The sequence below is a fragment of the Aythya fuligula genome, chromosome 34 (assembly GCF_009819795.1).
Source record: "Aythya fuligula isolate bAytFul2 chromosome 34, bAytFul2.pri, whole genome shotgun sequence".
NCBI classification, from domain to species: Eukaryota; Metazoa; Chordata; class Aves; order Anseriformes; family Anatidae; genus Aythya; species Aythya fuligula.
The window spans coordinates 695,788-709,868 of NC_045592.1; the positions used below are offsets into that span (position 1 = coordinate 695,788).

At 45.9% G+C, this 14,081-nt stretch overlaps 1 long non-coding RNA gene across 1 annotated transcript; it reads left to right on the forward strand.

The window, feature by feature from the left end:
* The first annotated feature begins 791 nt into the window (after positions 1 to 791).
* Positions 792 to 2,637, forward strand: LOC116500348. Its single transcript, XR_004254279.1, has 3 exons — positions 792 to 853; positions 1,237 to 1,339; positions 2,578 to 2,637. It is a non-coding gene; the product is annotated as an uncharacterized LOC116500348 (long non-coding RNA).
* Positions 2,638 to 14,081: the final 11,444 nt, after the last annotated feature.

Here is a 14,081-nt window from a genome sequence, read left to right on the forward strand (position 1 = left end):
CCTTGTAAGGGGGTGTCGAGAGGCAGGAGACCTTTTCTCCATCAACACTAGTGACAGGACCCGCGGGAATGGGGTTAAGCTGAGGCAGGGGAAATTTAGGCTTGACATCAGGAGGGGGTTCTTCACAGAGAGGGTGGTTGCACACTGGAACAGGCTCCCCAGGGAAGTGGTCACTGCACTGAGCCTGTCTGAATTTAAGAAGAGATTGGACTGTGCACTTAGTCACATGGTCTGAACTTTTGGGTAGACCTGTGCGGTGTCAAGAGTTGGACTTGATGATCCTTAAGGGTCCCTTCCAACTCAGGATATTCTATGATTCTATGATATTTAGTAGAGGCTGCTGGCTCACTTTTTTTTTTTTGGGATGGTGGCATATGCTCCTGTTTCTGAGCTATATTTTAATATCTAGAGGTATAAAACCACTTGTTTTAGTCCTCTGGAGAGTTACACCCGCTTGATTACATGCTACATATGGCTTGACAGTGTAGATGCAGCATTACCAAGAGACTGAGCACGGTTGTATCAGAGTCACCTTTTTCATCCGCAAAGGGTAAGTCTGTGATTACCCCTGCCAGGGCTGCTGTGTGTGCATGTCTTTTTGGCATGTGTGTGTGCATGTCTTTTTGGTGTGTTGTGTGGCCCGGGCAGAGTTTGCAGTGGCGCTGTGAGCAAAGAATCTCAGTTAGAGCTGGTGAGCAGCTGAAGTAACAGAGCTGGGAAGAGAGAGGTATTGCAGCAGGTACGCTGTGGCTATGAGGTGCCTCAGAGTGTGCTTTTCTCTTGTCTTTGCAGGTGCTTTGTGCAGTCATGGACAGGGAAGGGAAATCTTCATGTTATGAAGCTCTGAGGGAAGGTGAGTGTTGTCAGCCTGGTCATCCCTTATCCGAAGTGAAGGAAAGATTGTTTGGTGTTTGATTGCTTTGGCGTATAATCTGTTCTGCAGCTAGATGTTTCTTTCTACGTAAAAAAATGTTTGAGCTATTTCCAGTTAAGCAAGTTCCATTTACTTGCTGGGGGCGGTATTGTCCTTTTAATATTCAAAGCTGCACCAAAAGCATGGGGATTATTCCTTCTAGAAACACCCCAGTTCTCTTGTCTGCAGTCTGCATGCTGTTGAGCTAAAGCAGATTTCAAGAAAAAAAAAAAAAAGAAAAACACACACAAACAATAACAAAAAAACACCATTGGGTGACTTCTTGTGAACGCAGCGATCATTTAATCCCTTTGTTTTCCCAGTTGGTGTGGATGATACTGGCTGCACTGTTGGAGTTTGGATTTGGAGAGGAACACATGAGCACAATCGTATGTAACATCAGAAGTAGTCAGCATTGTGGAGAAGGTGGGCATCATGGCCGGAGTGCTAGTGAATGCTGGTAGTCTGTTTTTGCAGCTGATGATGAGCCTGGCACTTGACTAAGATGACAATCGGTGCCTGTGCGTTTCTTGAGGCGGAGGAACTTTACCATCCAGCAACCTGAGAGCTAAGTTGGGGGGCACCTGGTATTTGCATATCTGGGGTGGCTAATGGGAGCTGGGAGTCAGAGCAGCGTGGAGCCAGCTGGCTGAATAGACTTGGTGCCACTGTGAGGGTAGTTCAGGCTGGGTCATGTTCAGGCTGCTTGTGGCTGGGTCACCAGGCTAATAGAAGCAGCGGGATTATTTTGTAGTGTGAGTGCGTGCGCCAGGCAGGACAGTTTCCTTCTGTTCGTCTGTCCTGTAGTGTTGCTTCTGCAATGTCTGTTCTGTGCTTCTTGGGTCTTGATATCCTCCTAGCTTTTTACACTGGACTGACTAGACATGCGACTTGATAGCGGTGCTGAAGGGCCTCAATGCTTGTTTTGTCATCATGACTCTGATCCAAGCACTTCTTGTCTTGCAGTTGCTGCTTGAAGTGCAGATCTGTTTCAGGTCTTGTGCATCGTATTCAGTTTGAGATCACATCTGTTTCCATCCTCACTCTTGCAGAAATCATCTGGGCTGCATCAGGAGCTCTTGCTTTGGAGTTGATTTCCTAAGCGTCTTCTTAAGGGGTTTTCACTCCCCATCCTTCTGGTCTCTTGTCTTGAAGGCAGGCTTTTTAGGCCTCCATCATCCCAGTTCTGGCAGTTGCTTCCAGTCGCATGTTGTGACATTTGAGTCTCTGCTAGGGTCTGCTGCAGAGCACCTGTTCTGACTTGCTGTTGCCACAGGGCTTCCCTCGGGGGGGTTGCTTCTTCTTGTGCCTTGTGTTGTGTGTTTTGTTTGTAGTGTTTGTGGCGTGCCTGTGTGTATGTGTTTGGTCTGGAGCTGTCCTGCCTGGCAGTTAGTGATGATAGCTAATGTCCATGGGTGTACTAATACATTGTCCGGACTGTTTTGGCAAAGACATCCGGTCTGCCTCTGGGCATGTACTGAAGGGCAGCTGGCACAGTCATCTCTGTGGTGTTTGGCAGATTTGGGGGGGAGGAGAGTAGAGCTGCTTGCGAGCAGCTGCTCGCATAGCGCTTGAACGGTGTGCTTGAGGAGGTCTGTCGAATCTTGAAAGCTTACAGATATGGGGTTTTGAAATTCTTATTCTTATTTCTTTCCTCTCCCCAGTAGAGTGTAAAGCTTTGGAGGAACCTGTCACAGGAAAGAGCTCCTTCTGGAACTGTCCAGCACTTGGTAGGCAACTCAGTGACTGGCTTGATCCCCTTTCCAGGTGCTGAGGCAAGGGGGCTGCTGTTTTGAAACGATAATATTGTAAATGGAGTTCCTTTGTGTTGTTGAGGGATGGGTGCTAATGCTGGCAGCTGAATGATTATCTTGTGACTGTGTTTTCCTTTGTTCAGGCTGAAACGCAGTGTGTAGTCCAGAACGTCATGACCCGAGGTGCCTCTGGAGTGAGTGGTGTGATGAGCAGAGGTAGCTGTTATTTTTGGGGTGCGGTTGTCACTGCAGTTATTTTCTTACATCCAATCGAGTAAAATTCCAGTTTCTCTTTTAGAGGTGCTATAAGTGGGTAAAGAGAACAGATGGAAGCATGTGCCATGTGGGGCAGGCAAGCGGCAGAGGTACAGGAGGGGATGAGAGTAACTGTCCTGAGGGTGCTGTGGCTTTTGCTGCTGCGATTGCTTTCTCTCCTGTTTATGAGGTGCCACAGACAAGGTGGGCTGAGATAGCCTTTAGAGTAGGAGGAAAGCAGGTCACTGGAATGCTGCGTGGTTCCTGAGAAAGGTGTTGTGTAGGGAAAAAGGTTGTCTGGTGTGGCAGTTCCTGATGTCGGTCGTCTTTGGTAGGCAAAGAGGTGCCCGAAGCCCTGTCCTGTGTAGCTTGAGCACGCCTCGCTGAGGATGAAGCCTGCTTTCCAGCAGTTTGCAAAACTGTTGAGGCTGAAATGCTGCATCTGTGTTTGGGTTGGGGTTGCACCTTGGTGAGTGTAGCGATGGGTTTTAAGCTGGTGCAGCGGAGGGCCTGGCCCCAGTGTCCTGTAGCGTGTTTTGACCCATCAGCATAGCCTTTGGTTTTCAGATAGCCTACTGAAGTAAGTGATTTTTCCTGTGAATGGAATGGAATTGATTTTGTTGGTGTATAATCTGTTCTGCTCCTAGAGTTTTCTTTAAATGTAAATAAAAGTTTGAGCTAATTCCAGCTGAAAAAGCTTCAGTTACTTGCTTGGTGGTATTGTCCTTCTAATATTAAAAGCTGTAGCAAAAGCATGGGGATTGTTGCTTCTAGAAACACCCCAGTTGTCTTGTCTGCAGTCTGCATGCTGTTGAGCTAAGCCTTATAAATAAGTAAATAAACCACAGCTGCTGCTCCTCCTCTTTCTACTTTCTTGTGCTTTGCCCCTCCCCTTTCCCAGGTGATTCCTTCAGTCAGTTGCAGGGTTCTTTAGGCAGGCTGGAGTCTATGGATTTCTGGATTTCTAAGTGCTTGGAATTCACTTAATAGAGGGATATTTAGTAGAGGCTGCTGGCTCACTGTTTTTTGGGATGGTGGCATACGCTCCTGTGTTTGAGCTATTTTTTAATCTCTAGATGAATCAACCCACTTGTGTAACTCTCCAAAGGACTAAAACCAGCTTGATTACATGCTACAAGGGGCTTGACCACATTGGTACAGTATTACCAAGAGACTGAGCAGGGTCACCTACTTCATCTGCAAAGTGTAAGTTTGTGATTACCCCTGTTGGAGCTGCTATACATTCATGGCCATTTGGCATTTGTGGACTTCAGGGTGGTTTTTTTATTTGTCTAGCTCTGGTCTCTGTGTTTGAGTTCTTATCAAGGAGCTGTACTGTTTGTGTGTCCATCGTAGATGTGACCTTCTCTCTCTATTTTTTGTAGCCCAGGGCATAGGCATGGAAACTTGAACGAAGCATGAGAGTGAGTGGACAGCAGTGGGGTCCCCGAGTTGTTCGGTGGACTGTGTTAGTCTGCTTCACCTGTCGGGCCGGCTTTGCAAGCGCCTTGCGACAGCAGAGTACGTCTCCTGCCACATTTCTGAGACCTGCCAGACATCAGCAGTTCCAGTTCCTGAAATGCTGGAGCTGCTCAGGGCGCAAGAGGAGCAGGGAGCATGATGCATCTCCTTGAGATGTTAGGTGAGCGAAGCGGTCGTACTGGGTTGGGGTACGTGGCTTTGGGGCTTCTTGGCTGTTGCAGTAGGGGAGGAAGGAAGAGGAGTGGGGAAAGACTGTTTTGTGGATTGTCACGTTTGTCTGTTCTTTCTCCTTGGTCTAAGCCCTATGACTTTGGCTCGGCACACTGAATGGAAGTGCTAAGCCTGGATCGGGAAGGTGAGTGGAGAAAAGGTGGAAAACAGGTATTGTTTTTGGTGTTGTAGTCTATTGGTGCGCCTCTGGGTGACTCCTCTTTTGCAGGGACGAAGAAGGTACTGGGAACATCCTAGCTGGCCTTTGTGGTCCACGTTGATGGTGGATTCTGAGCCCTGAGAATTAAGTCCGGGGGCAAATATTGTATGTTGGGGAGTGGTTGGCAGAGGGAGGCGGGGAGTTTTCTAGAGGGTATCTATCTGGTTTCAGAAGCGGAGCAGGTCAGTTGACTACGACTGTTTCTGAGGAGGTTGTTCTACTGGAAGAAATTTGGCTGGTGTGCTGGTGCCTGATGGCACTTTATTTCTGCAGGTGAAGAAGAGCCTGGTGCCTGAGGCAATGTCCTGGCTAGTGTTTGTGTTCCTTGGTGAAGATGGAACCTGCCTCCCAGCATTCCCAAGCTAAGTTGGGGGGCAAGTGCTATGTTTGAGTTGGGGTTGTGAATGCACCCATAGGGCGAGGGTCTGTGCTTCTAAGTCATTGCTTTGGATGGGGCCTTTCAGGATCGATCAGGTCAGGCAGAGAGATTATGTGTGGGGAGTTCTGTCACGTACAGTGTGAACACATGCCAGGCAGGGCAGTCCCAGTTTGTCATCTGTGTTCTGTGTTGTCTGTGCTGTACTGTGCTGTTGCTCTTGGTGTTTGGCAGGCCCTGGGGAAGCCATCCTGAGGGTACTGAACACTTGACATCATCAGAATAATGCTGATGTTCAATTGGGAGCTGAGCACCTCTCATCTTGCAGTGGGAGTTTAAAGGAATCACTTCTGTGTGTGTAATACTTTTTTGTATCAAACGTTTCTTGATATGATCAACATATGTTACATGCTCCTCAGGTCTTGATATCCGCATTTCCTTCTTCCACTGGACAGATTAGACGGGCAACTTGGTAGCCACACCAAAGTTCCTAAATGCTTGTTTCATCATCGTAGGGCTGATGCGAGCACTTGTCTTGCAGTCGCTGCTTGAAGTGCAGATATGTTTCAGGTCTTGTGCATTGTATTCTGTTTGAGATCACATCTATTTCCATCCTCACTCTTGAAGAAGTCATCTGGGCCGCATCAGGAGCTCTTGCTTTGGAATTGATTTCCTAAGTGTCTTCTTCAGGGGTTTTCACTCCCCATCCTTCTGGTCTCTTGTCTTGAAGGCAGGCTTTTTAGGCCTCCATCATCCCAGTTCTGGCAGTTGCTTCCAGTCTCCTGTCATGATATTTGAGTCTCTCCTTGGGTCTGCTACAGAGCACCTGTTCTGACTTGCTGTTGCCATAGGGCTTCCCTCTGGGGGTCACTTTTTCTTGTGCATTGTGTTGTGTGTTTTGTTTGTAGTGTTTTTGGCATGCCTGTGTGTATGTGTTTGGTCTGGAGCTGTCCTGCCTGGCAGTTAGTGATTAACGTGGTAGTGCATCGGTGTACTAATACATTGTCCGGGCTGTTTTGGCAAAGACATCCGGTCTGACACTGGGCTACTGAAGGGCAGCTGGCACAATATATCTGTTTGCGAGTAACTGCCCGCGTACCTCTCTTTGTTTAGTAAATTGTAAACTGTAATTGCAATCGAATTTGGGACCCAGTCGTGTATGACAACTGGGGGATCGTCCGGGAGGGCTTTGGTTCCTGAATTCTTACTTGATCTAGGAGAGGCGCCCCACCATGTGGTGGCTGCTGTTCGAGTCGGGTCGGGACTAATGGCATCTTGAACCTGAATAAAGGTAAGCAAAGGTTGTGATTTTTCTTCAGCTCCCTTGCTGGTTGCAGCACTCTATTTTGCCTGTAATTCTGCGTGTGAAGATCCAAATGAAGACAACGTAGTCGTAAGCGTTTAAAGCATATACTGTTCTGTTGGGTGGGATTTGGTTGCCTGTGTAAGAGTGTGACTGAGATGGAATTTAGTTCCAAAGTGATTGTGGAGGTCTTCTAACCGCGGTTCCAATCTCCCGCGAGGGACTTGGCCGGTGAAGGACCGAAGCGATTCCTATAGGATTTGTGGGTGCATGATAGATCTTAAACCCTCTGTAAGACACTCTTACTAATGTAACCAAGGGCTGTGGGAATTGCCACAGTAAAATTCCTAGATGGGTCAGACAAAATCGAAGACCAGGGACCAGAAGAAAGGGAGCAAATTACCAGACATACCACCAGAAAGTCCATTAGGAATAACGGTTAGAAATTGGAACGATAGAGGCCCCAGAAAAGGAAAAAGTAAATAAAAAACAGTCCAGTATTGTGTGATAGAATGGCCAAAGGAGCCTTTAAGATCACGTCTTTCGGTCTGTTTTTCGATCCTTTGAAGACTGGATTTGTCACGCCTGAAATACACATGTTAATTCGAAGGAACCTTTTTGCCAGGAAGAAAGCGATTATGCAGGATTATGGATCAGGAGGACTTCATGTCCTTTTCCAGCCTCAATATTTACACTAAAAGCAGATAAGAAATTTGAAGAAGAAGAACAGGAAAAAGAAAAAGATAATAAACGGGAGCCGTTGGATAACCTACCATCTCCATATCCTAACAATCCACCTCCGGTGGCTGTGGTATCTCTAGCAGTACCACCGTTGCCCCTGCTTCCACCACCATCAGCACCAGAATGAGACCGACCTCCGGCTGCATGCATGAGAAGTAGGACTGCCATATCTGAGAGAGCTCCTCTATATCCCTTAAGGGAGGTAACTGGTGTATAACTGGGTTGGAGTTTTAACAGTTAAGGTTTTAAGGGTTTCAGGGTTATCATGTTAGGGTTTTAGAGTTTTTTGGGTTGTAGTGTTGATAGGCTTTTTAGTGTTAGGGTCCTAGGGTTTTATTTTTGGTCAGTTATTCAGGGTTTTAAGTTTTTTTTTTTTTTCAGGTTAGGTTCTCCAGGGTTAGGGTTTTGAGTGTCCTAATTTTTTGGGTTAGGGTTTTGAGCATCCTACTGATTTGGGTTGGCTTTGGGTTTTGAGCGTCTTAATTTTGGGGTTAGGGCTTCAAGCGTTCTAATTTTGTTGTTTAGGGCTTTGAGAATCCTAATGTTTTGGGTTTGGGTTTTGAGCGTCTTAAGTGTTTGGGTTTGGGCTTTTAGGCATAGGACTTCAGGGGTTTAGTGTGGTAAATAGTTTGGGTTATGCCTGTAGGGGTTTCAAGGACTTTTAGTGTTAGGGCTTGTGGCTTTTTTGAAAGGCCGGTAAGTGCTTGGGTTACAGTGAGTGCTGGTAAAAGGTATTTCTCGAACACTCGGCCTGTGATTGGTCAGGCCAGCTGCCTGGGGAATGCTGGTAGGCGTAGTTTTCCGGCACTGGGTATCCGGGAGGCCATGTTTGGTGCCCATAGCATATCGGGAAATGTAGTTCTAGGAAACTGGGGTTAGGGGTTGGGGTTAGGGTTAGGGTTAGATCCGGGTTAGGGTTGGGGTCAGGGGTGCAGGGCTCTGTGCAGCAGTTATTTTTCATTCTAAATCAGGGGAGTCGATCAGGATGGCCTCATCCTTCAGCATCCTACTATCAGTTAACCATTTTTCAGCCTTCTGCTGGAGTACTCCCCTAACATTATGTGGAGTATATATCTTCAGAGGTGCCCTACAAGTGACTTTTCTAGCTTCCTCAATCAGTAAGGCAGTAGCCACAATTGCCTGGAAGCACACTGGCCACCCCCTCCTCACAGGGTCTAAGAGTTTGGAACAATATCCCACAGGTTTCTTGATTCCTGCCCATTCTTGACTTAGCTGTAAATTGCAACTAACATATGCAGTTTGGTTAGAAACATTTACAAAGACCCTTTTATTTATTTGTAAATCTGGGAGGCTCAGCACTGGAGCTTCTATTAACGTTTTCTTGATCAACCTCAACTTTTCCTCATCTTCCTCGTTCCACTTGATTTTTTCTCCAGTCAATTTTTCATATAAAAACTTTGCCTTTTCACTAAACCCTTCAATCCAGGGTCTACAATATCCCAAGAGCCCGAGCAGTTGCCTCACTTCCTTCTTCGTTTTGGGTGATGATAGGGCTAAAATCCCAGATACCCTGTCAGCATCCGATTTTTTTCTTTCCTTGGCTAAGCCCATGTCCTAAGTACCTTACTTCTTTTTCCACGAATTGTAATTTAGATTTTGAGCCCTTCAACCCTTTTTCCCTAAGAAATTAAGTAATTCGATAGTGGTTCTCCGTGTCTCTTTTTCAGTCTCCCCAGCTATTAATAGGTCATCCACATATTGCAACAACTTCACTTCCCCCTTTACCTCAAAAAGTTGTAATAATTTTTCTAAAGTTTGGCCAAATAAATGTGGGGATTCAGTAAATCCCTGAGGAAGTACAGTCCATCTAAGCTGTTGTCGCCTTCCTGTTTCGGGGTCTTCCCATTCAAAGGCGAAGTAATTCCAAGACCCTTCACTTAATGGGCAGGCCCAGAAAGCATCCTTCAAATCTATTACACTATACCATTTATGCAGAGGTGTTAGGTGGTTTAATAAAGTGTATGGGTTAGCTGCCAATGGAAATTTGGTTATGGTTCGCTGATTCACAGCCCTAAGCATCATAACTGACATATCCCCTTCCTTTTTTAATGAAGTCATTACAAACGTACTATTTATTATCCGGTGTATCAATAATGTAAAGCAAGGTATCATACAAGGTATGAATAATAACATCATTACACCACATAAAAATAAAAATAACATCCTTTTAACCCATGGTCCACCAGGCAGCCATGAAAATAAATCCCTATCCATACCCTTCCAAGTTTGTGCTGGGAGGTGGGCTCATTTCTAATTTCTTTTGTTATCTGTTTAACCACTTTCCCATTATCGTCAATTTGTAAGCAACAATTAGAATCATTTAGTTTCCCCCACACCCCCCCCTCTTCTGCTAGTAAATAGTCTAAAACCATTCTATGTGGAAAGATAGCATTCCTCATCTGGGTGGACTGATCAGCTAAAAGATCCAAAGCCGTCGCTGTTTGATCGGTTATTATTTGGAGGACAGCTTGCAACCTAATTATTCGATTCAAATTATAAATAGGTTCTCGGGCTCCAGATATTATCTCATTTGGGTTCCAGGTAGCTGGTCCATAATACTGTATGATTCTTTCAGGGGGCCATTCATTTTCTCTCCGTTGTTGAGCACTACCTCCGGCTAAGGAAGCATCAATAGATCGTTTTTCTCTATTCAGATCATCATATAATTTTATTCCTAAATGATTTCCTTGTATTTGTGACAATAAAAAGAACAAGGGTCTTATGTAGCCCACGTAGCATATTCCTGACCAGTCCTTTGGTAGCCTTTTGTAGGCCTGTTTGCCACACACCCAATAATGTCCCTTTAGAGCCCACGTCCCATTTGGAAAAGGACGGTCCCATTCTCTTTTATTCCTTGGGGTGTGAAAATACAAAGGGTTTTCGTTACCAAGTGGTCCTGTTACAATATTTGCCCCATTAGTACTTGTATATATACACCTCCAAGCTCCCGCACTAGATTCCCACTCACAATTACAACTAAGTTCTCCTTCACGACTTGTCATACCACGAGCTGACCAGAAATGTTTAAAGAACACTTGTGTCCCATTCTCATCTTGCCACCTCCAGCAGTAGACTCTTGCCACATGCTGCTCCCTAGTGGTGTTATCACGCTGACAACTCGGGATTTGAACGTCAAATTGTTCCTTTGATTGTGCTCTTGCCATGGCTTCGCATCCAGGTCCAAAAAATTTCTTATATGAGCATTTCAGCCAAGTCCCATTTTTCAGCTGGACATGTGTAGCGTTCCATTTTCCTTTACTTGATGTACAGTTTATAGGTCCACATTCAGGATCAGTACAATCATATCCGGGAGATAGAGTCCATTTACAAAAGCTTTTTCCCACCTTTACTGTTCCTGTTCTGGTTAAACAGTATATACCCTGCTCTGACAAGTGCAATTGCCATGGGCCTTCTTCCTCTTTCCAGAATTGTGTACCATTATGAACTTCACTCAAATTACTAACCCACCACTTAGGTTCAACCGGGCCAGCTACCCAGGGCCAACTTTCAGTTCCCTGTGGTCCCCCACAAACCCAGCAATTGCTAAGGTTAAAAGCCTTGGCCACTTCTTCCCCCAGAATGAACAAGTTATTCCCATGGCTTAATTGCCCCTGTAAAAATAGTACCAGGAAGTATAACATCCTTCTGCGTCATCCAGGGGTTATCGTGGGGGTGTGAGAAATGCCTCCAATCAAGGGGTTGGGCCCACTTCCAGGATCTATTTGAGCTTGGGTTACTGTTCAGCCTTTGAGGGTGATCCAGCTCCTGGAAAACTAATTACAATAGGTTAAAAAATAATAATAATAATCGTATTTATTATATAAATATATTTTTGTTTGCTTGTTTGTTTCTTTTTCCTGGGACAACCTGGCTTTAGTGTGGGCAAAGTCCGGTTGAGGCCCTCCCACTCGGCAGTCAATACCCGTAGGGGTTGCCTCCCTTGGTAGACTATACACACCGCAGTGGAGGGTCCTGCCCCGGTCTTGCCTTCTCCCTTTCTTCCCTTCAGGCTTGTCCCCTTCTTCTGGCATTCTTAATTTATGCAGAGCCTTATTGCCAGCACATTAGTTCTTTTTTAGCTTTAATTTCAGTTCCCCAGGAGCAGACTCAACCCTCCAAGTTTGGGTATTTATTGGTCCTTTTACTCTAGATGCATGGGTCCAACCCCTTTCTGCTGTTCTCACAGCTGTTTCAGTGGTAAGTAAAACAAGGTATGGTCCCTTCCACCGGGCGTGTAATGATTCTTCCCTCCAAGTTTTTATTAAGACCTTGTCCCCTGGTTGTATTTGATGAATAGCAAACCCTAAAGGTGGTGTCTGAGCCATTCTTCCAATTTCTCTTAGCTCTTGCAATCTTTTCCCAATAGTAATTGCATATTTCTGGATACTACAATCCTCAACTACATTGTTTCCCAGAGGCATTCCCTGTGAATAAGGCATACCATATAACATTTCATATGGTGATAATCCAGTCTCACTGTGTGGTTTAGTTCTTATGTTTAGAAGTGCCAATGGTAAGCATTTTGTCCAGGGCATTTGTGTCTCAATCATTAATTTAGCCAATTGTTGTTTCATTGTTTGATTCGTTCTCTCTACTTTTCCTGAGCTTTGTGGGTGCCATGGAGTATGATATTCCCATGGAATACCTAATGATTGACACAATAATCTAGAAGTAAAGTGTGTGCCCTGATCAGAATCAATGTACTGGATTATCCCATATCTAGGTATCAGGTGTTCTAATAAATTTTTTGCCACCATTTGTGCCGTAGCTGGTGCTACGGGATAAGCTTCTACCCATTGTATTAAATGATCTACTATTACCAATAAATACGTTATCCTCCCTACCTTGGGCAATTCAGTGAAATCAACTTGTACTTTCTCGAAAGGCCTATAAGCTGTTTTTCTTCCTCCCGCGGCTGCTTGTCAAAACACTTTCTTATTTATCTTCTGACAAGTTAAACAACCTTGTGTGATTTGCTTTGCTATTTCAAAAACCCCTATGCAACCAAATTGTTGAAGTAAGTGATTACTTAATGCTTTTGTACCCCAATGTGTTTGTGTATGCAAACATTCCAATCTTTGCCTTGCATAAGCTTGTGGTAATATCTCTCGCCCGTCTGGCAATGTCCATTTTCCTTGTTCTAATCTAGCACCTGTTTTTTCCAGTTTTGTCTGTTCTTCAGGAGTAAACTTTTTTTCTTCTCCCTCTCGTCTTTCTTCCTCCTGTACTGTATTAATTTTAGCAGCCTGAGTTCTCAAGGCTGCTTCCTGAGCTTCTTTATCTGCTAGATTGTTCCCTCTGGTGTGGTAATCTAATCCTCTTTGGTGTCCTTTTACATGTACCACTGCTATTTCTTTTGGTTCTCTTAATGCCCTTAAATTTTTTATTATTAATTCTTGATGTATAAGATTCCTCCCTTGAGTATTAACGAAATTTTTCTGGAGAGCGTGGAAGATAGCTTCCTGACACAGCTGGTTAGTGAGCCTACCAGGGGAGGTGCCCCGCTAGACCTTCTCTTCACAAACAGAGAAGGACTGGTGGAGGATGTGATCATCGGGAGCTGTCTCGGGCAGAGTGACCACGCAATGGTGGAGTTCACTATTCTTGGCGAGGCCAGGAAGGGGACCAGTAAAACCGCTGTATTGGACTTTCGGAGGGCTGACTTTGAGCTGCTTAGGACAGTAGTTGGTGGAGTCCCTTGGGAGGCGGTTCTGAAGGGCAGAGGGGTCCAGGAAGGCTGGGCGCTCTTCAAGAGGGAAGTCTTAATGGCGCAGGAACGGTCTGTCCCCACGTGCCCAAAGACGAGCTGGCGGGGAAGAAGACCGGCCTGGCTCAACAGAGAATTGTGGCTTGATCTTAGGAGGAAAAAGAGGGTTTATAAGCTTTGGAAAAGTGGGCAGGCCACTAAGGAGGACTTTAAAGAAGTAGCGAGGCTGTGCAGGGACAAAATTAGGAAGGCCAAAGCTCATCTGGAGCTCAATCTGGCTACTGCCGTTAAAGATAACAAAAAACGTTTCTATAAATACATCAACACAAAAAGGAGGACTAAGGAGAATCTCCATCCTTTACTGGATGCGGGGGGAAACTTAGTTACAAGAGATGAGGAAAAGGCGGAGGTGCTCAATGCCTTCTTTGCCTCAGTCTTTAGCGGCAATACCGGTTGTTCTCTGGATACTCAGTACCCTGAGCTGGTGGAAGGGGATGGGGAGCAGGAAGTGGCCCTCACTATCCATGAAGAACTGGTTGGTGACCTGCTATGGCACTTAGATGTGCACAAGTCGATGGGGCCGGATGGGATCCACCCAAGGGTACTGAGGGAACTGGCAGAGGAGCTGGCCAAGCCACTGTCCATCATTTATCAACAGTCCTGGCTATCAGGGGAGGTCCCAATCGACTGGCGGCTAGCAAACGTGACGCCCATCTACAAGAAGGGCCGGAGGGCAGACCCGGGAAACTACAGGCCTGTCAGTTTGACCTCAGTGCCAGGAAAGCTCATGGAGCAGATCCTCCTGAGAGTCATCATGCAGCACTTGCAGGGCAAGCAGGCGATCAGGCCCAGTCAGCATGGCTTTATGAAAGGCAGGTCATGCCTGACGAACCTGATCTCCTTCTATGACAGAGTGACGCGCTGGGTGGAGGAGGGAAAGGCTGTGGATGTGGTCTACCTTGACTTCAGCAAGGCTTTTGACACAGTCTCCCACAGCATTCTCCTCAAGAAACTGGCTGCTCTTGGCTTGGACCGGCGCACGCTTTTTGGGTTAGAAACTGGCTGGATAGCCAGGCCCAAAGAGTCGTGGTGAATGGAG